The sequence below is a fragment of the Mustela lutreola genome, chromosome 2 (genome assembly GCF_030435805.1).
Source record: "Mustela lutreola isolate mMusLut2 chromosome 2, mMusLut2.pri, whole genome shotgun sequence".
Taxonomy (NCBI): Eukaryota; Metazoa; Chordata; class Mammalia; order Carnivora; family Mustelidae; genus Mustela; species Mustela lutreola.
Window position 1 is genome coordinate 124,543,547 of NC_081291.1, and position 6,828 is coordinate 124,550,374.

Genomic DNA, 6,828 nt, shown 5'->3' on the forward strand with positions numbered 1-6,828 from the left:
TTTCTTTTTTAAAAGCAAGAAATTATTCCTAAAGAGAACAAATGCATGTTATTTTTCCTGAAAGTTAAATTTCTGTGTACATGTTTTATGGACAAGTAGCTGCTGAGAAAACAATTAAGGTTGTAGAAGACTGACCACCTGTAGAGAAACTTGTAACATTTGTACTTATTAGCTACAAAAAGAGAAAGAGGTAATAAATCTGTTACATCCTTGTTTGTCAGAGTCTAGGGAAAGGAGTGCTTTCATTAGCCTATTTGTCAGGCAGGTGTGAAATGAGGCAGAAAACACTAATATAGAACAATTAGGAGCAATCCAAAGTATGAAGTTTTGACAGGAACTTCGGTGGCCTCTAACTAGGTGAGGGTTTGAACAGCAACTTCTGACCAAGAAAACAAAACAAAAAACAAACAAACAAAAAAAAGAAGTTAGGGGAAATTATGAAAGTGGTAATGTGGAAAATGATGATACAATCTTTTCAGTTCAGCTTGGCCTTTGAGATGCTCCATTCTGCATGGTTTAAATTTAGAAGGTCATTTAAACACAGTTAGTTGCCTCTGTTAAAGTGGAGAGCCAACAAGTTTTTTCACTGCTTGGTGCACTTTGGGCTTCAGAAGTGAAACAGAGAATTTAGTTCTGAGAACTGTCCTCATCAGCAGAAGTCATAAATGCTTCTAAGTGTTACAGCACCAGACAATAAAAATCTCACCACATGACCAGATAAATATTATCAAGGAATGTGAGTTAGAAGTACTTAGCATTATAGTAGTTTGTAAAGAGAGAAAGAAAAATAAAAATTACCATTATAGATTCAGACTTCTACACAAATTATATATTTTTTTAATTTTTTATTTTTTCAGCATAACAGTAGTCATTATTTTTGCACCACACCCAGTGCACCATGCAATTTGTGCCCTCTCCAAAACCCAACATCTGGATTCCCCAACCTCCCACCCCCTTCCCCTTCAAAACCCTCAGATTGTTTTTCAGAGTCCATAGTCTCTCATGGTTCACCTCCCCTTCTAATTTCTCTCAACTCCCTTCTCCTCTCTGTCTCTCCTTGTCCTCCATGCTATTTGTTATGCTCCACAAATAAGTGAAACCATATGATAATTGACTTTCTCTGCTTGAATTATTTCACTCAGCATAATCTCTTCTAGTCCTGTCCATGTTGCTACAAAAGTTGGGTATTCATCCTTTTTGATGGAGGCATAATACTCCATAGTGTATATGGACCACATCTTCCTTATCCATTCATCCGTTGAAGGGCATCTTGGTTCTTTCCACAGTTTGGCAATGTGGCCATTGCTGCTATAAACATTGGGGTACATATAGCCCTTCTTTTCACTACATCTGTATCTTTGGGGTAAATACCGAATAATGCAATGGCAGGGTCATAGGGAATCTCTATTTTTAATTTCTTGAGGAATCTCCACACTGTTCTCCAAAGAGGCTGCACCAACTTACATTCCCACCAACAGGGTAAGAGGGTTCCCCTTTCTCCACATCTTCTCCAACACATGTTGTTTCCTGTCTTGCTAAATTTGGCCATTTTAACTGGCGTAATGTGCTATCTCAATGTGGTTTTAATTTGAATTTCCCTAATGGCTAGTGATGATGAACATTTTTTCATGTGTCTGATAGCCATTTGTATGACTTCATTGGAGAAGAATCTGGGAAAATTGGACAGCTATGTGTAGAAGAATGGAACTCAACCATTCTCTTACACCATATACAAAGATAAACTCGAAATGGATAAAAGACCTCAACGTGAGGCAAGAATCCATCAGAATCCTAGAGGAGAACATAGGCAGTAATCTTATCGATATCAGCCACAGCAACTTCTTTCAAGATATGTCTCCAAAGGCAAAGGAAACAAAAGCAAAGATGAACTTTTGGGACTTCGTCAAGATCAAAAGCTTCTGCACAGCAAAGGAATCAGTCAACAAAACAAAGAGGCAACCCACGGAATGGGGGAAGATATTTGCAAATGACAGTACAGACAAAAGGTTGATATCTAAGATCTATAAAGAACTCCTGAAACTCAACACACACAAAACAGACAATCATATCAAAAAATGGGCAGAAGATATGAACAGACACTTCTCCAATGAAGACATACAAATGGCTATCAGACACATGAGAAAATGTTCATCCACACAAAGTATATTAAATATATATCATATTAGTATTTCTTAAAAAATATTCTCTGTTCAATTTAAGTCAAATTGTTAGAACTATGCCAATGACTATTGTTTTAGTTACTTGACCCTTGACTGGAAGTTACATGCTCAGTCGTGTTGGTTGGCAGCACAGCGATTTATATATTTGCCTGTATTAAGGACAATTAGGATGCCCAATGTACGTTAAATATATTTAATGTATTTAGAAAAACCCTGAGTGGTGGCCATATGGGGATTTCCAAAATTAGTTTTAGGAAAATGTCAGCTGAGTAGAGCCCACTTTCCATTACCTGTGATATTGAGGATTTGCTATAATATAAAGTAATATTCATGTTTTAGTCTATGGTTTTAGCCTCTTTACTAATACGTTTTTACTACAGACTCTAACGAGTGACAGATGTGGTTGACTAGTCTTCTTCCTCTTTCTACTCTCTTAGGTGCAATTAAATAGCCTGAAGCAGAACAACCAAAAGGTCTGGAAAATCCACACACCAGGTAATCGGTTTTTGAAAAATTGGGAGTTAATAGTACTTAGCTCTGTTAGTCAAGAATTCCCCAAGCAGCTTTCCCCAAGAATGACTCTGAAAAAAGGGACACCTAATAATAGCATGATTTTCAGTATTGGTATCATCAACCCAGTCTATAATTTGCCTGTAGTTTTTCAAATGCTGCTTTAAATGAAGGTCTGAGGAAGGCATGCAGTTGTGTTCATTGTGTTATTTGAGGGGCCCTGGTGGAATTCTGATATTTTAAGCCAGCTTTCTTACTCAGGTATTACAACTCTAGGTCCATCACTTTAATGGGTCTTTCTTTGGGTAGCAGTCCTCTTTAGAATTTCATTCTGTCTTTTCTTCTCTCTTTCCTTCCCTCTTTTCCATTTTTCCTTCACTCTCTCCTTTCCTTAACACGTGATCACGGAGTGCTTGATATGCATCATATGCTGCTGCTTGTGGCTTATGAGGATGAATGAAAACAAAAATTGTGGTGTAATACAGAATACTGCTTTCTGAGACAAAAATATAAATGTATATTATGAGGTAGTATGGATAGTTCAGAGATAGAGGGATGTTTGGTGTATTTGGGGAGGAGCCAGGAAACACATGTTAGGAGTGGGGCTGGAAGATCATTCCAGGCAAAGAAGATAGCAAGAACAAGAGCAGAGTCTTGAGAAATTGCAGAGCCTATAGGAAAAGTAGCGGATTTTCTGATGTCTCTGGAACAGAAAGTTTAAGGTAAGAGTGTGGTAAAGAATGAGGTGGAATGAGGAGGTAAAAGGTTTATAATTCATGCTAATGAAATTAGTATTTTTCTTATAGATTTCAGGGACTCACTAAAGTTTTATAAATAGGGTAAGAATATGATTTAGGTGGGGTAAGAACCTTTGCATTTCAGAGTAGCATTCTGACAGTATTGTGGAGACTATAACCAAGAAAAAATGGTGGCTAGATTGTGGTTAAGAAGTTGATGGGTCATGAGGGTCCTGACATACTCTTAACATAGGGCCGTGGGAGTGAGCATAGATGATCGATGATGGCTTCAAGGCATATTTAAGAGGTCACATGAAAAATACTTAGTGACAGAATGAGTATGGAATGAGAAGGAAGCAAAGGCTAATATCCATGTTTTGGTGCAAACTCTAATGTCACCAAATGAGTTAAAATAAAAGGAGGACAGTTTAAAGATAATATTGAACTAGGATATGCACATGATCACATCAAGTGACATTTAGGATAAACCAATGGAATAGTTTAGTTTTATGAGCCTATACTTTTAGGGGGATATTTGTACAGAGCATATATTTACACTTCAGTTTAAACTATGAGAGTGGGTGAAATTTCCCAGGGACTGGAAGATTGTGGTGACAAGACAAAAGTCCAGGAGTCTCCTAAATACCAACTTAAACAGTGTGTAAAAGAAGAATTACACAAGCAGAAGTTAGGCACAGAGGAATCAGATAAAAGATACTGAAGAACTAGTTCTTAAAAATTAAGAGAAAGGGATGGGGTGCCTTGGTGGCTCAGTGTGTTAAAGCCTCTGCCTTTGGCTCAGGTCATGATCTCAGGGTCCTGGGATGGAGCCCTGTATCAGGCTCTCTGCTCAGCAGGGAGCCTGCTTCCTCCTCTCTCTCTGCCTGCCTCTCTGCTTACCTGTGATCTCTGTCAAATACATAAATAAAATCTTTAAAAAAAATTAAGAGAAAGGGCATCAAGAGAACAGAGAGCCCTAAAGATCAAGGTTCATGCCATCAAGAATTGCAGAAAGTTCTATTAGTCATTTTACAAGGGATATTTGGTCAGGATAATGGCTTCTGAGCAAATGGACTTCTGAGCAAATTGGTTTCTGCTCTAACAACTTTAAGAAATTCTGGAAGAATAAATAGGAAGAGCAAGCCTGGCTATATCAAACCCAAACAAGAGATTTAGGACTTTAATTTTGGAGTTTGTCCACACTCTACTCTTAGAAGTGCCTTCCTTGAGGACTCTTTTCCTCAGAAAAGTCAGGTCCAAGGCAGGGTTTAAAAAAGTTATGAGATCCCATTCACTCTCATCCTCTGCTGTTTCATCATTCAGTTAATGAAGAAATATGTATCCAAGAAGAATCAGGGAAAGTAAAAGAGGAAAAACTTCAGGTTCTTCTCAAGGTTCAGGGCTCTCTAAGCCTTACTCTAAGTCTTCTATTGAACTTGAGGCAGTTGTAGATGATCTTTACTTTTTTTTTTTTTTTTTTTTTTTTTTTGAGAGAGAGAGAAAGAGAATTCAAATCAAATTTAATATCTGATGTAGACTCTGTGGTCCAATGCTCTATACCTAGATCCACTGAGGCAGGAGTATCCCTTAATAAAGACCAGCATCTTCTTCACAAGAAAAGAGCTTGAAATCTATTCATTGAAATTTGTAATTATTTGACTGTTCTAGAGTTGTTTTGTAAATAAACTTATTATTTTAGACCAGTTTTAGAATTGCAGAACTACATATGAAGATAGGATAGGAAGTTTATTAACTAAAGTCCATACTTTATTCAGATTTCCTCAGTATTCTTTTTCTGTTACAAGATCTTCCCTATGGCACACCATTGCATTTAGTTGTCAGGAATCTTTAGCTCCCCTTGGCTATGATAGTTATGCAGAATTTCCTTTATTTTGATGACCTTGGGAGTTTGAGAGATATTATTGGTAATGTGTTTTGTAGGATGCTCCACAGTTGGGATTTGTCTAACATTTTTATGACAAATATTGACATTGTTAGACTAAGGATATATTTTCATGAGTAAAACACAGATGTAAAGTGTCATTCCCATTATAGTTCATCTATATGGCTTATCACTGTTGATGTTAACCATGGTCACCTGGCTTTCAGTAATGTCTTTCAGATTTTTCTACTGTAAAGTAACATATATTATACTGTATTGTATGCTGTACTGTATTCTTTGGAAGAAAGTTACTATGTACAATAGCCCACAGTTAAAGGATAAAGAATTATGTTCCACATCCTTAAAGATGGAGTATCTATATACATCATTTGAAATTCTTTGGCATTGGAGATTGTTTATTTCATTGATTTATATTGTTATGAACTCATGGATAGTATTTTATATTTTGGGTTATAAATTAATACTATTTTATTATTATTATTGGAATCATTATTATTTTTGCTCAAGCTCTTCCCCCTTTGGCTATTGTGAGCTCCTTCAGTTGGTTCCTATATCCATTTGACATTACCCCCCCATGGCTATGTTTTTGTTTCTTTGAGTACTTTCTTACTTCCTGGCACTGCAAGATGCTTTAGGCTCATCTTGTATAATTTCTGCCATAATCCTAGAAACAGCCATTTTTCTAAAGGGCCTGGGTTTCTTCTATTTCAGAATGAAATTAGAAACCAAGATTTGGGTGCTAGGTCTGCTCTTTGCTATTGGGGTCTTATTCCTCCTAGGCCCTTTTAACTAACAGAACAAGGAGATCTATGCATGTATACTAATGCATATATGTCTAGAAATATTTCTATATGTACCCATCTTCATATTTACCTAAATATTCATACTGATGTCCCCAACTCTAATTTACCATATGGATCATTGAAACCTCTTCCCCTTGCTTATCTGTGAAGTCCCACTTCATGATCCACCAGGCTCTCACCATCCATTTACATAAATGTACAATCTCAGTATAATTGTCTAGTCATTTTGAAATTTTAACCTGTATCTCTATAGAAAATAATTTTATCAACTTGAATACAACAGTTCCCTTTGCCTTTATTCTTATTAACATTACATAGGTCAGCACTTATTACTCTACCCTCTTCAGTGAGATTGGTTTCATCTTGTGACCCTGTCTTCCTAAATGAATTTTTAAAAACTTTGTAGACATTAAGATTGGCTCTTTGTGGTATAAAACTCTCTGGGTTTTCACAAATGCTTAATGTCTTATATTGAACATTATATTATCATACATATAATTATACGACTCTAAGAAAAACTCTGTGCTTCACTTATTCAAACCACTTTAGCCCCCACCCCCCACAAATACCTGGTAGAAAGTGGTCTGTTTACTGTCTCTAGAGTTTTGCTTTTTTCGGAATATCCTAAAATTTAAATCATATACTATGTTGATTTTTTAATACTAACTTGTTTCACTTAGCAATATGAGATGAAG